Source organism: Lonchura striata, chromosome 10, assembly GCF_046129695.1.
Source record: "Lonchura striata isolate bLonStr1 chromosome 10, bLonStr1.mat, whole genome shotgun sequence".
Lineage (NCBI taxonomy): Eukaryota > Metazoa > Chordata > Aves > Passeriformes > Estrildidae > Lonchura > Lonchura striata.
Genome location: NC_134612.1, coordinates 1,856,919 through 1,872,626, shown reverse-complemented (window position 1 = coordinate 1,872,626; position 15,708 = coordinate 1,856,919).

Sequence of the window (15,708 nt, the reverse complement as noted above, 5' to 3'; positions counted from 1 at the left end):
TACATCTACCTGCAGAGTTTACTTCTTCATGACATGAAGCAGGTGGACTGGTATATTAAAATTGGGGGTTTTTTAGGATCCCAAAAGAATGGTGACAGCTCCCCTTCTTTCTGTCTGGGACTGTGAGCTGTGAAGGTGACCTCAAAATGTCCCTATGATCCACAAGTCAGTCTCAGGAAAGAAGGTGCTTGCTGGGGTATGTTCCTCACCCAAGAAAACAAGGGAGCCAGTGTCTGCAGTGAGGTGGCAAACAGACTCCTCCACACACAGTTTAGGTTTTGAAGCCCCATGGAAATGACCCATTTATAAACAAACATACATCAGAGAATGGTCTTCCCAGGGCTGGAGCCTGGGAAAATAGAAGGTAGGGGATAATTAGAAAGTTGTGATGCAGTTCAAATTAGTGTAGAGGCAGATGTTTCCCTTGGGCTTAGGCAGGCATTGAGGGAAACTGGGAGAGAGGTGGGTCCAGTGCCCCTTTTCCTACCCCACACAGAATGTGCAGAGACTGCAGAGCTCTGCAGAGCTGCTGGCAGAGCAGCATCCCTTCCCTCAGCGGGTCAGGCAGGAGTTCAGAGCCCTTGCAGGAGTAACTTCTTTGAAAAATGCTGAAGCCATTGGGCATGTGCCTCTAAACCCAGCTGTCTGCTATTAGGATTTCATTACTGCACACTGCTCATGATTTTGGCAGGGATCTGTGACAATTAACATGAATTCTTCTGGGAGGGATGCAGTGCATGACATCATGTAGTAAATTTTCTGATATTAGAACCTTTCATTTGTGCCCTACTGTACTTGCTAGGGTAACAAATTCAAAATGAAAAATGCAATTACCCAACAGAGCTTTCAATTGTATCATATATTAACTTCTAATACTCTAAGTATCCATTCTCAAATCCAAATCTGGCACAAAACACTTTGGAAGATGAAATTTGACAGATCTAATCAGGCACTAATCTGATTCTTTGAGAGACACTGATTTAAGGGCATTTCATAATGGGAAATCTCAAATAAGATAATAGCAACACTTGAAGAACAATTACCCTTGTCTGCCTTAGTACTGGACCCTGGAAACTCACATGCTAACAAATGATAAGCAAGATGCACAACCAAATAAGACTCTTGGAACAAGCAGCATTTTGCAGATAAATATTTCTGGGAACAGCTTTCTACAAATATTAGTAATAATGGGAACCAGTGGTTTTCAAAACCTAATTTGTGCTGAAAGGCCCCCTTGGATAAAATGATTCTAGGTTTACAGGTAAGTAGTTTAGATTAAGGTTAATAACTTGTTTTTAAGAATAATCACCAGATATCTAAAAGGGCAGGATAGAATAGAGTCTGTAACTTGATCAATGAGACAAAAGTGTCTCACTGAATATTTACAGATCTTTATGACAAACTCCACCTTAATCTCCTCTCTGCTCTGTTAGTGCATTGAACTACTTGACAGGAAAAATAAACTGGTTTTCTATACTTTTAGGCTAAGTTACCAGGTTTTAGGACTTCATGTGTGTCCTGGTTTAGGGTCTGTTACCAGAAGACTCACGACAGCAGAAAATCTAAACAACCACAGGCCAGGCCTCCCCACTAGTCTGAATCACAGTGGTATTACCTACTCCTCCTTTTGTGCTCTCTGAGGTGTGGGTAGCTGAGTAAACAGGACTGCTCCTGTCCCACTTGTGTTTCCCCCGCAGCCTTTGCACTGGTGAGTGCAGCCCCAGCAGGTCCCAGGGGCAGAGCCGTGTGTGCAGGGTTCCAGCAGGGCAGGGGATGGAGCTGGGAGCTCTGACGTTTCCCCTCACAAACACTGCCTTCTCCTTCTCCACGCGAGGACACAACCCCACAGCATCACAGAAAATATCTGCTGCTCTGGGCAATTACAGGGGAGTGTTCAAACCTTCGAGCGAAAAGCTGGGCACTGCTGGGATAAATTATTCAGGCTTCAATAATTTCAACAGCACGAAGACTGAGTACATCCTCAGACAGCCTAGCACAAAACCCATACCAGAATTCTGATGCTATAATATTTTAGGCAAAGGTACAAACTTTCAAAGCAACTTTGAGACCTATAGTCTGCTAATGGTAAGACACTTTCCTATCCTTTCACTGAATTTATATTCTACTTATTAATATACAATGTCACATTGTCCTAGAATTAGCAGCAATGAGAAAAATTGAAAGCATACTTACTTTTTCTTTGGTAATTAATTCAACAGGAGACAAAGCTGTTTTAAAGGTGTTCAACTCTGTGTATCGGTTTCTGAGCAATTTCACCACTAGTTTGCAACAAAAGCAGAAAATAACTGGAATTTCCATGAAGATTGAGAGAGCATCTTTTAACTGTTCTGTATTCTGCCAACATTATCTCGCCCATCACAGAAAGATAAAAGCAAAAAAGACCCAAACAACCTACATAAAGTTGAAAAAAAACCTGTAAAATAGATCAAGGTGACTCCAAAGCATCTCCACCACAGAAATGAAAATTCAGCATGTGGTGTTGAATTATAAAGAAGGAGGCCTCAAAATGCTCAGAGCATTGTATTTGTGGTATTACACTAAACCCACAAGACTTGACTAAATGATCTTCCGAATCTCTTTCATTTTCCCCCCTGACCTCGTGTTTTACTTTCCAGTCTTTTCTCCTGCTGGCATTTGCTGGGTTTCCTCAGAGCACACACATCTTCCAGCTCCAAGGCAGGGATAAATGAGATCCATGTCAGTGCTTGTCTCCAGAGCTATCTTTTGATACTCGCCCCAAAACACCCTCATCCTAAAGCCAAGGAGATGGCTGATTGCCTGTGATAATTTCTCAAAAATGGAAACAGTAAAGAGCAGTTCCAGTCCACAACTGCATCCACTTCTCCTCCACCTCTCTCTCGCAGTAGAACTCTTTTGTCAATAGCACACTACACCTTGAAAAAAGACCTTTATTGACATCTGCTCCTCTTGTAAAAATTATCGTTACACGAGCTGCCTATAAATGTCTAATATTCAAAACTCTGTGTTCTGATTATTAAAAACTTTTCAAAAAAATTTTGCTTCCCGGCATTTTATGTTATCATTACAGTAAACATTAGCTAGAGGCCTTCACTGTGAAGAATTGAAGTGCTCTTTAATTATTTTCATCAACATAGCCTGAACTATACCATAAACCCAATATTCTTCAGGTGCAGAGGTTCAAAGCCTGAAGTGCAGCAGGGAGCAGAAGCTCCTCAGCTGCGTGGAGGGGCACACCCAATCTCCAGTAATGGATTGCATTCTCTATGCTCTTCTGCAGTGGAAATCAATTCAAGTCTCCACATACTAAATGCAGAAAGCACCTTGGCAATGACAGCCCAAGCTGGTGAGACTTAGCTAGTGCAATTCAATAGGAAAGGGAGTAACACTAATTTTAAATGAAGGGCAGAAATTGTGCTCCCTCTGGAGCAGAGGCTGCCCTCCACATGTCTGCCTTAGGCACTGATCACACGTGACACAAAGAACCAGGACATTACAACAAAAATCCTTCATACACTGCAGTGAGGAACACATTTTGCTTTGGAACACAACTCTCCTGAAGTCACCTAAAAGCAACACATTTTGAGGTTGTTGCTGTCAACCTTTAAGTTTCCAGTTCTGGATGTCTTATGCCCCATTTTCTCCCTCCAGGGAGAAACTGAGATGAAGTCTCTGAAATTATCTCCCTGTCCACACTGCTTTAACACCTAGGATCATTTTCCTACCAAGTGTTATTCACAAGCAGGAAGCCCATAAAAGCTAAGTTTAAATAAAAATGAAGTTTTCATTAGAATATTATAGGATTAGCAGCTGCATCCATTAATGTCCTCCCTCTAGCTACAAAAAGGTACCAGAGAATTTCCAGAACAGGCTACTGCAAGCTTGTTCTTCTTTCAGACGCTAGAAGAGCTGCTTCTATGGCAAACCAGGAGATTAAACTCTTAATTTTAATTTCTGAGACAGGTGTTGATAAAGAGGCAAGTTATGAAAAAACACCCACTTTGGTGGGGTAAACTCTGCACCCTGTGGCTCTCTTTTCAGGAAAATCAAGGAACTACTGTAGTGCTGTTGTATTATGTGACCTGAGCTCCTTCCAGGGATCTGGCATTCTCTGCCTACCAAAATATCAGTTCTCTCTGCCTTCCAAGCTTTACTCAAGGATCAGATCTTTCCTTGTCCAGTATCATCTGCCCTGCTAGCTTGCACTTCAAACCAAAAGGGTTAAAATATCTATTACAGGACTCAAGCTCTGGAGTTTCAAGTGTATCTATGGTTAAACACCCTCAAACCTCTGTACAAGTGATTATTCAGTGCTCCTGCCCATCTGAACAAGTTTTTAATGCTGTCTGTCAGTCGTCGGATGGTGACACCAGAGGGTGAGCTGTCAGCTGAAACACAACATCACACGGATTTTAATTCAGGTGGGCACCAGAAAATTCCATGCTTTCTTTTTTTGGAGGTTAGCATCCTCCAAATGCATCTGGGCTAAGCCTGCAGACTCTCATCTCTGCCCTGGGAAGCTCAGTGGGAGTTTGCTCTGAGCTCTCCTGTTCACTGCTCAGTCCAGATGTGAGAAACCACATTCAGAAATCTCCTGTCCCATTCAGCTCTGGGTCCAAGGTGGTCTGGGGACTTTGTCACAGGTTTATGCTGGTAATACCAGAATGTGCCTCGCCATTTATTAAAGCAAAATGTTATAGAAAATGCATTCTGCAGCAACAAATGTATTTGAATTTTAAAAATGTCCTGAAGTTGATAGTGAAATAATGATTTTCTGTCTCCTTCCCCAATAAAAGTCAATGGAATGCATTGACTGAAGCAAGAAATTTTGCGGAACAACTCAATGGGCGATTGTGACATTGAAAGCTTCTGTGATATGCAAACACAGGGGCTAGAATGCAGGTTACACAGCTATTTGGAATGTGAACTCTTTGCTGTAATGCCTTTGCATTTCCTGTTAGCCTTGAGCTCTGTCTGCCCGTGCAAGTTTTGCTGAGCAATGGGAACAGGTCTGCAGGGTGCAGAGGCTGATGTGGGGCACTGGACCCCAGACTCAGCCTGAGCCTCGTTCTTCAGACTGGCTCTAATCTGCTGCCCACAGCTGAGCCCCAGTTATGGCTGCAGCACTGCAATTGTATTTCTGAAGCACATTTTTCTGGCTTTCTTTGTGAGCTCCAAGAGACTGAGAGTGAGCAGGGATAAGGGGAGACTGACTCCAGAAACACATTTCTGATCCTAGAAATGCAGTCCACACACTGAAATGTGTGTGGACACCTCCTTTGGTGCCCAGAAGAGCAGCTCTGTGCAGGGGTGTGTCCCAGCCATGTGCAGAACACATCTGGAGGAAGCTGCTGCTCAACATTTGTAGGGGTGCCAGAATGTGGCATACTGATAGGATTGCTCCCTGAAAAATACACTCCTGGGGGAGCTACCAAACTTTAGTTCTTAATAGAGTCAGTCCATGGAATTGCTACAGGATGAGTTTTAAGAAACATAAGGAGCAGGCATATATGTATTATACTTTTTAATATAAAGAATACCATAAACAAGTTAAATTAGGTAACTTATTTAAAATTAAGTATATGTACCCCTACAGCTTCTGAAATGTCTATTTTAGGAGTAATGTTCCTAATATGAGGTTTAGCTTATGCATCTTCTCATAATGATTGCTGTCTGGAATTATTGTGCTATGAACCAATTGTTATTTATGTTACCACTGGAGACAAGGACTTTATTAGTGAAATTTAGCTACCAGATTCATTTCATAATCCCTATGCCCATCACTTAGAGAGAAGAAAAAAGCACAAATCAAGATGACATTTAAAAAAAAAAAGGAGGCTAGGCTGGTCTTGTAGGAACATCTAAATCCTTTCCCATATTAAATACCTTATCTCAGCAGCAGTGCACCAGCCATTTAGGAAAATTAAAGAGGGAGATAGCAAAGAAGAGACAGCAGATGCTAAAGCAGAGCAGTTTCTGTCACGTAGATAATGAAGGGACTCGGCACATGGCCTTTCAGTTTATCCCTGCTTCAGCTTATCCTTCATCTGCTTAAATTCAAATGGATCAGGCATTATTAAAATAATTTTGAAATTAACTGCTCCAGTTTCATGTGACTTTTTGGTATATCCTCTAAAACTTGGTAACTCTTTGGGAAGACAGATGCTGTACACTTTTGCCATTTTAATTCAGTTTGAAACACAATTTCTAAGCAGCAACTGGTAGCTAATGCTTAAATAAAATTAAATTTTACTCACTAATCCACACTGTGAGTCTTTTTTCCATTCCAGTGAGTTGTCACATAAAAAATATAGGCTTCTTGCTGAAAAACACCAAATATTTTATGCAAAGTGCTGTGGGATTAAAATGCTAAGAGATATTGGACTCTGGAAGTATATTTTCAACTCATTTTCTTTATTATTGGATAAATATGCTTCTGTCACCCTTGGAACCTTCTACTTGCTATTTCTGAGAAACACTGTATGTAAGCAAGGATCAGCCATCCTGTCAAACATTTAAAATCTATTTCAAACAACTGCTGGGTCTCATGCAGTTCTAGACCCTGACCAGCCTCACGCTGGCATCTCCTGCCACTGCCCCAAGCCATGTGCATGGCTGGGCTCCCCATGCTCAGCCTGTTTGCCTCCCCAGGGACAGCAGTTATTGAGAATTCTGCATTCCCACTAATTTCTATAGGAGCAAACACACATTTCAAATAGCAAACACTGCATGTCAGCACATACACAGAGATTCTTCACACTGTTTACCCCAGTGGTCCATCCTTTTTATGTCATCCCAAAATATGCCACTGGCCAAATTCCCCATGGTCATCCATTTCCTTCTCCTCCTTCCTCCTTCCCAATTTAAAATCTGGCAATGGGGATCATTTAGGAGATTTCTGTCAACCTCAAGCACCTGAAGCAAACAGTGATGGTTCTTACCTTCCCATTTGGCAACGCAGCACTACTGTAATTATCCTTTGGTGCCTCCTGGAGTATTAATACCAGCCACATCCAGCATGAATGTGCCACATCGAGGCAGCTGACTGCTCCGAGCTCTTGTCAGAAGGTGGATTATGACTTCTCTGCCTTTTGGCTGTCAATAGTTCCTTCATGAGCAGCAGCTCCTAAATGAACTGTTCTGCAGAGAGCTTCACTGCCACACAGCTTCCCTGGCACCACCTTGCTGAGCTCTGGTAACACAATCCAAAAGAATCAAGGATCTGGAAGCATATTATGTCTTGAAACTCCTGCCACTGAAGTCAGAGTTCTGCATTATTAATTTTTTAAACAAAATCGTGTTACTCCAATTTAAAAAGGCTTAGAGACTACAGAACACACATAAAGACAGTAGGAGTCTTAAAATCCTCGACTTGGGTTTTGATTTGGGAAACGAATTAACACCTCCACTATGCAGCCTGTAAAAATATTTGCAAAAACTAGCTTTGTAGCTGAGTTAACTCAAGTGCAGCTTTGCCTTTCATCAGGCAGAGCACCTCTTTGTTATTCTTGCACCAAGATGAAATGGATAGCTTAAACATCAAAACAACACAGCCTTACATTCTGCTTACATGCCTCTGACAATACTCCTTCCACCTGTAGGTCACCAGCTCAGAGGTGAACAGGTCATTTCTGTCAGTTCTTCAAACCTAAGACTAGAAATCCTGGGTGCTTAAAAGTTTTTTAGATCAGCTTTTCTGAGTCAAAGCTCCCCACCACAGGTGCATGCCTCTATTGTCACTAATTGCTGCAAAGACGTGGATTTCTTCTTCAAGTGACAGTCTTTGAAGCTGGCTCAGACACTTCCCTGCTACCTTCCTGCAAGTGTATCCTGAGGATTAAATAGTGACAACGGTTCTCCAGCAAATTGTCTGTGCCAATTGATCTGCCAGATGCAAGAGAAGAACAGCAGAAGTCACTGTGAATAATCACTGCCTAAAGCACTCTGTAATAAAAATGAAATTTCAGGTATTGTCTGTCTTTGAAGAAAAAAAGCTATTAAGGACATTATTCCCTTGTTAATTAGAAATGTGTGCACTTCAGAATGCCTTTTTAATTTTTGCACAGTCCTAGGCAATTTTTTTAAGGCACTCAATTAGAATAGAAGGTGTTACCTTACTGAAGTAAGAAGGTTATAAAAGGTTCAAAGATTATAAAAGGTCCAAAGCTCTTCTGCTGCAGGCTGATATGGAGAATTTTTGCTCAGCCTTGTGTGAGGGGTGGTAGCCAGCTGCTCTGGCCCAGGAGGAGCCTTGGGAAGGAGCTGTGACTCTGCCAATGCCCTCCTGATTTCCAGGGAAAGCAGGACGAAGCCACTGTTCCAAGTCACTGTGTACTGATGGAACAGGACAATGGTGACACCAAGCTTTACCACAGAGACCTTAAACTGGGATGGCCCAAGAGTGGCTGCTACAAATTGTGAGTTTAAATAGGAGAATATTTTCTTCTTTTTCCTTCCTGTTTTCTCTGCAGTGAAGTTGTCAGTGAACACAGTAAATACACTTCAGCTCCCTGAAGAGTTAAGAGCCAGTGTTTACACTTCTGTCTCCAGACTTCCCAGGGACAGGTTTGGACCTGACAGACCCCGAGACATTTTCAGTAACACCAACACCTCCATCCACCCCGTGCTCCTCTCTGTCTTCTCTTTCACCCCTGCACCAGGAGGCTTAGTGCCCTCAGCACCGTGCAAATGACTTCATAGGCATCACTTGAGATGAATGGAACTGTATTATATTACAGCCCAAACAATGTGCTTTACAGACAGACTGCTAGCAAACTGGAATATCACCTTTGGAACTGCATTTCAAAATTAGTAAGTCTAGGCCAGATTCTGCCACCTTTCAGTTGACTGTTTCTTTAGGATGTTCCAAGCCTTTCAAAAGGAATGATCTCAGGAGTAAAGTATTTATAAAAATAAGTTGTTATTATTTATGTGACAGCTGTAGCTTCAATACTGAGTCAGAGGGAGCTTTAACACATGTTTAGTGGGCTCCAGCCATGACAGGCTTCAAACAGCTCTTTCCGGCAGCTTCTGACATTGCCTTGCACAGCAAGTTGAGCTCTGGCAACACCAGCGATATTGGCTTTTATCAGCAGAGGATGTGTTCCCATCTCTTTAAATCAAACAGTCATATTACTGTTATTCTTCCTCTGACACTTTCAGGGCTGTAGTTTGAGATGCTATCAGCTCTCTTAAGCGCTGCAATTAACTCCTTAAGTTGTATGCTAATAAGAGCATGATCCTTATCTACCCTCTGGACATCAGCTCCACTGCACACTGGCAGAGCAGCAGCCTGTGCAGTTGGGATTTGCTTTCCCCACTGCAAAAGAGAAGCTTTATGTGCTGCACCTTTAAGATGGAGCACAGAATAGCAGATAGAATTTTTTTACTCTCAAAGACACAGGTTGAAAGCAGCGACAGTAATTCATTCTGGGTACATTATTATATGCCCAGAAAATCTCCCCATAGTATAGTAGGTGGCCATAATATTTTTCATACAAGTATTACTCAATATTTGAACAAAATAGTGTTTGTAGGATTCCCAAAGGGGTGCTTCCAACTGAGGCACTGCGGTACAGACTGAGCCTTCAGAGTCACAATTCTCCTGACCTGCCTGCTGGGTCCAGTAAGCTCTTACCCCTATGTCAGAGGGAAATAGGTTAAAAATAAGTCTGCTTTTCAACAGCAATGCCACCAGAGTTCATCCTTCAATTCAGCTGGGATGTTATCTCCTCTCTTATCTTTGCTTTGCTGTAAGCAAGGAATTTGTGTGCCATTTGTGCGGTCTTTTCCAAAACAAGTAAGACTAAGAGTCAGTAGGAATTTTTATTCAGTATAAAACGCTCATTCATCAAACCCAGTATGAAACACTCAGGGACATTTCTCAGGAGAAGATGGAAGGACTGGATGGAGGCAGAACAGCAAGGACCAGTCACCTTCACAGGGGACAAGGACCACAGTCCACAGCTTTCGACTGCTCCTTTGGGAGGCTGAGCTGCAGTTCCAGCCATCATCTGCATTTTAAACCCCAGCTGGGATTGGGACACCACCAAACGAGAGAGCAAAAAAGACTCCCAAAGCAACTTGTTGTCTTTGATCCTGATCACTTTCTTCAGAAGGGAAGAGCTGGGGCTGCAGTTCTACTGCAAAGTCAAAGTGGCTGCGGTGGCTCCTTGGCTCCACGGTCAATCCCAGCAAACCTGACACAAATCGTCTTCAAACTCCCTCCTGACTTACTCACTTCAGTAAAAGTGACTTTTTCTAGAAATAATATTGCAAGACTAAAGCTCTCCACCAAAACTATCATTTTGTAGCTGTTCTGTTCAGTAGATGTTTTGAAATTAAGACCCAATTCTTCTAATCAACATTGCCTCAAAGATGTAGCACTTCAGCTTGCTGGTGTTCAAAGCACAATTCTCAGTACCAATACTAAGAGCTCTGAATATACAAGTTGTGCTGTGTTACTGTCTTCACAGTGTTTTGTACTTTTATACCATACAACGTAATTGAAAATGTTGGTTCTAACCAGCTGAAAAAAATTGAATTTCAAATTCATAAACAAATTCATAAGAAATTTGGAATGAATTCTGAAAATATTTTTTCCTTATTTGTAATCTAGTTATGGAATGACTTGATTCCATGATGTTCAAATCATAATCCATATTTCTAACACCTACACAGTGAAAAAAGTGAAACACCTCTTCATTGTGACAGCCCAATGATTAGCACACATAAGAGAAGTGAGAACAAACAACAGCTCCTGCAGTACAAAATCTGAGTGAATAAAAGATGAATTCTTCATAACACAAGCATTCAACTGAGTATTCAATGTCAATAAAAATGATTGGAAAGCCAAGGTATGGATTGCAGAAAAAAACACGTGTATGTTTACATGGGATGTAAATCTGTCCTGCATTCAAACTGGATCGCAAAACAATTCCTCATCTTACATCTTGCAGTGACTCAGCCCAACACTGCCACTTTTTAGGAAATGTGAAACCATTAATTGCCTTATCTGATGAACTAGAGTCCTGCTAATGACTTATCAATTATCACAAGGCTTATCTTTCAGCTTCTTATTAACCAAAGATGTTCTGGAACAGACTATCCTTGGAATTGCTTCACATACGGAGACCAGACTACTGTGGGGGAAACGAAAAACATTTTGTGTTCAAAACACCCAAGCACCACAGCATTAACATTCCAGGACAAAAAAAAGAAAGCCAATGTGGATGTTTTTTAGCCACATGAGAACCACTTTTGTACTTAATTCCGCATACCGCCTTCACTTTTGGGATAACTGCTGATAAGTGTGATTAGATACAGGAAAACAGGCCAGGTTTGTAGGGCTAGATGGTCCCTTATTAGCTCAGCCAATGCCTCTGGAACAAACTTAGGGCTCAGTTAAGCACAAAGCCCCCTCCAGCAAAAGCTTCAAATGAAAATTTGCACTCACTTGTGGAGCAGGGCAATGGCAGGTGCTTTGAAATACCTCAAATTTACATTAGATGATTCCTACCCCACACCAAGGAAGGCAACAGTGTTGGAATATTGGTTTCACTTACAAGCAAGTGCAGAAAGACACCATCAGCTGAAGGGACAGGCAATTCATGCAGCTATGAGGTGCACTCCTAAAACTGCTTTGAGGAAGAGTAAGAAAACATATAGAGATAAAAACAACTCTAAAAAAAGCTTTGATGTGAAATCTTGGATGCATCATGCCAACCATTGCTAAGTTGGACACCAGGAAAGGTAGATGACCTGTCAGGAAAATCATCTGGCTGTTAGAGCAATGAATACATCTGAAATCACTGGCTGTGCCCAGTGCTGAGGCAGGCACCAGGAGAACTGTGGTGCCACCAAGAGAGACTTCAGCTCTTCACATTGCTGCTTTCACCAAGAGGGCTGCATGGATGAACACAGGCAAGATTAACAATAATATATAAGGCCTCATTAGACTCTTGAAATTCAAGGTATACATAAATTAATCTCTAATTCAGTAAACTATTGAGCACACAGCTATGCTTATTTAGACTTTATGGTCATCAGAAAGTATTTGAGGACATACAGAAGACCTTTACCTATTCTGGGTGATCCATATAAATTCCTTTTTCTCACAAGTCCTTTCTCTTTGATTAAAAAAAAAAAAAAAACAAAACAAATAAAAACCCCACCCTGTAAAATTCCAGACCACCGTTGATGGGGACTATGGTTGTGATCTTTCAGATCGCAGTTGACAGCTACACAAAAAGCCAGAAATCCTTTGTCCAAGCTCTCCTTGCACCCTTGCAGGCTGCTGATCCTGTGGCATTTAATCTAAACCAAAGGCACACAGTTAGCTGGGGATGTTTTCTCAGCCAGTGTCCAAATGCAAGAATGGTTTTCAGAATGTGCAGCTCTGGCTCACTTCAAGCGGTTTTGCTCCTTCCTTGACTCCAGCTGCAAACTACTAAACACATACTTTTTTGGGTCATTATGGCCTAATGTCTGTGGCATTACATTATTTCAGTGACATATCTTTGAACATACCGTAATTCCAAAAACTGCAGGTCATCTCCTAGGCTAACTGGAGAGCAGGATTTTATATTAACTCCATCCTTTGTCTCCGTCTCCATTTCTTAAAAAAGCCAAACAAAAAAAATCCCACTGAAACTTCCTTTCCCATTATTCCCTTCATGGTAATGAGCCTTCTGAGCTTGCCCTATTAGGAAAAACCATTACTAGAGGCAAAAAGAACACCATCACTGTGAACCTCCACCATCCTGACAAATCCTGGCCCAGAACCAGGCACCAGGATAACTAAAGCACAACATTCCTAATCAGAGATTCTCAGATAAAGAAACCTTGCCAAAAAAGATTTTGACTCCTCTCCTTAAAAAACAAACAAAAAATTCTACACATGACCCAGGCCAATAAAAGATGACAGCTGTCTTCAGAGTGATGTTTTTATGGTCCTTTTCAAAAGGAATCAATGAACCAATTTTTCATTTAATATCCTCAGGTTAATCCACTGTCCTCAGATACATATTTATCTACTTAAATTCTAATTAGCTATCAAATAAAATTTATCTGTGTGGTTTCTGCTTGAGAAAGGAATTCTCAGAAGAGCAGAACTTCTCTAAATCAGGTGCAGATTTGTGTCATGGCTGTGACAGAACTGCAGGAGCTGTCAGACTCACCCTCCCAGCTCTGAGTGACAAATTTAGTAAGAATGCACACACTCAGACAGGACTCCAGGCACCGTCTCTGAGTTAAGGTATGTCAGTTCTCCCACTGGGCCAGTTTCACCTCAGTGGAAAACAGGAATTCAGATATTTTGTCAACACAAGTTCCTTAAGGTACCATTTCTTATGAGCTCTGTCACAAGCAGAAAATCATTGGTATTTTGCACTGGGAGCAGAATAAAAAAATCATTTGAACTATGGCTTCATTCTCCTTCATTCTCCTTATTTTGTATTCCTCCTGCAGTAAGGATTTTTTCCAGCAGCAAGTAAGCATTGCATGGGGAGTTTTGTTTTAACATCTACTTTTCTAGTACCTTCTAGTTTTCACCATGCCTAACCATAGTCAGATTCTCCAGACACAAAACCAAAGCTTCCAAATTTTAGTAAGGGGAAGGACATCAGCACTTCTTACATCCTCAAGCACACAGCAAGGAGAGAAAATGGAGCCATTGAACCAGATTAGGGAAGAACCTAATCTGGCCAGGATTGGAAGGTAAAGAAAATTCCAGGTTTTCTCCACCATCCCTATTCTATGTCCCCATGCACATACATGCATCTCAAAGGAAACTGAGGGCAAACACCTGAAACATTTTCATGTTATTCCAAAACAGAAATTTCCATGTTGCCAGCAAAGCCTAAAGTCCTGCAGGAGCCTCAGGGCACACAGAGCCACGGCTGCAGCAGGGGAGGAGGACATGGCAGAGGGGGACAGTGGACTCAGGAGGGTGTGCCACAGACGGACAGTGGCCTCAGGAGGGTGTGCCAGAGGGGACAGTGGACTCAGGAGTGTGTGCCACAGAGGGACAGTGGCCTCAGGAGGGTGTGCCAGAGGGGACAGTGGCCTCAGAGCCTCCTGCATGGCAGCAGAGCTGGAGTCAAGCTGTTCTCTTTACACCAGCATTGTGGAAAGCTGAGTTCTCTCCAGAAGACACTTGTTCCAAAAGCCTCTGCCTGCAGTTCCTTTTGCAGCATCCTGGCTGCTCTGGCACTTCTGGCTCCCTGGCCCTGGGCAGGCCTGGCAGGGCTGCTCCTTGCCCAGCCCTCGGTGCAGGGTGAGCAGCTTCAGCAAACACGCAGGCTCTGGATGCGTATCCAAACCAAACCCAAACATCCCGAGATTCTTCCTTCCCTAACTCCAAACACATTTGATATGTTCAAACATGCATTGTATTCTGTCAGGAACCAAATGGCTGTTTTACTGTTCCAAATAATCAGATCTCTTTTGCTGGATGATTAACAGAAATATTGCTCACCCAAAGCAATCAAACTTTCATTTATATGTTTGAGAGCCTGATCTACAGTCCCTGGAGTCTCTGGGACTATTTCCAGTCACTCTGACAGACCTTGGATCTGGCTTTAGGCAATTTTTTCCCCTAGATACACTCATCCACTGAAGACTGAGCTCAGTACTGATTTTTTCACACTGCAGCTAAAGAATGAATATACTTAAAGCTTCTTGTAAGGCTGAATATCACTAGGTAAATTGAACACAGAGGCTTGTTTTCCTTACATTTGGTTTTGATGTTCTGTTCACTGAGCCTATGACTGCAAAGGTTATAGATGATGCAATTTATTTTCCTTCTGTTTTTTACCAGTAGAATACTGCTCCTCTTCCTAGATTAAACACAGGCTTTATTGCACATTTATCTCAAAATACATGTCTTTGAAAGGTCCAAAATCTAACAGCATTTTTCACATTTGCTAGCAGTCTCATTTATGCTTGTTTTCTAAGGAGTCTGCTTCCAAACCAGTTTTGCCTTTCTCGTGGAAATGGTATATTAATCCAGACTTTCACAGAACTAAATGCTGATCTCAAAACCTTTGGAAGGATCCTGATCCTCCAGTAAGCACTGCTGACATCACCATTCCAGCACAAACATGAAATTAAAGACATGACAACTAAGTAAGATAACAAACTCTCCCAGTTTACAGTTTACAGTTGATTTTACTTTGTTTCTATTCAAGTTGGTTGTTTCCAGGGTCTATTTTATAACTACCTGGGGGCATAAACCTGCTCATTTTCTACGGAGCACAGCAGAGTGTTGAATTAGCTGCAGAATGCTGACCCAACATTATATACTATGCTTGATTACATGGGCATTATCTTAAAATCACACTGCTCCCTAAGTGTGCTGGGCTACACAAACTGCACATCTTCACTTTCCCAGTACCTTTTGTGCCTTTCCTTTCCATAAATACAAAACTGCAATCCAGCTCATGATGACAGTACCTGGTTAACAAGTTTGCCCACGGGTCTTGTAAACCAGTCTTTCTTTTGGTTTTGTATCCACCAAATAGTTTCCTTTAAAAAAGAGGTTATTATACCTCTTTTTTTTTTTTTTTTTTTTTTTTTTCAGGGAAACTGAGATCTAGCCAGTAACAGGTAATTTATCTAATTTTGACAATAAAATGCAGTAGGATCTGCATTAGGAAATCTAATTGACACTGCTTTTACCTCAGAAGATTTCCAGTTATGTGATTTGAC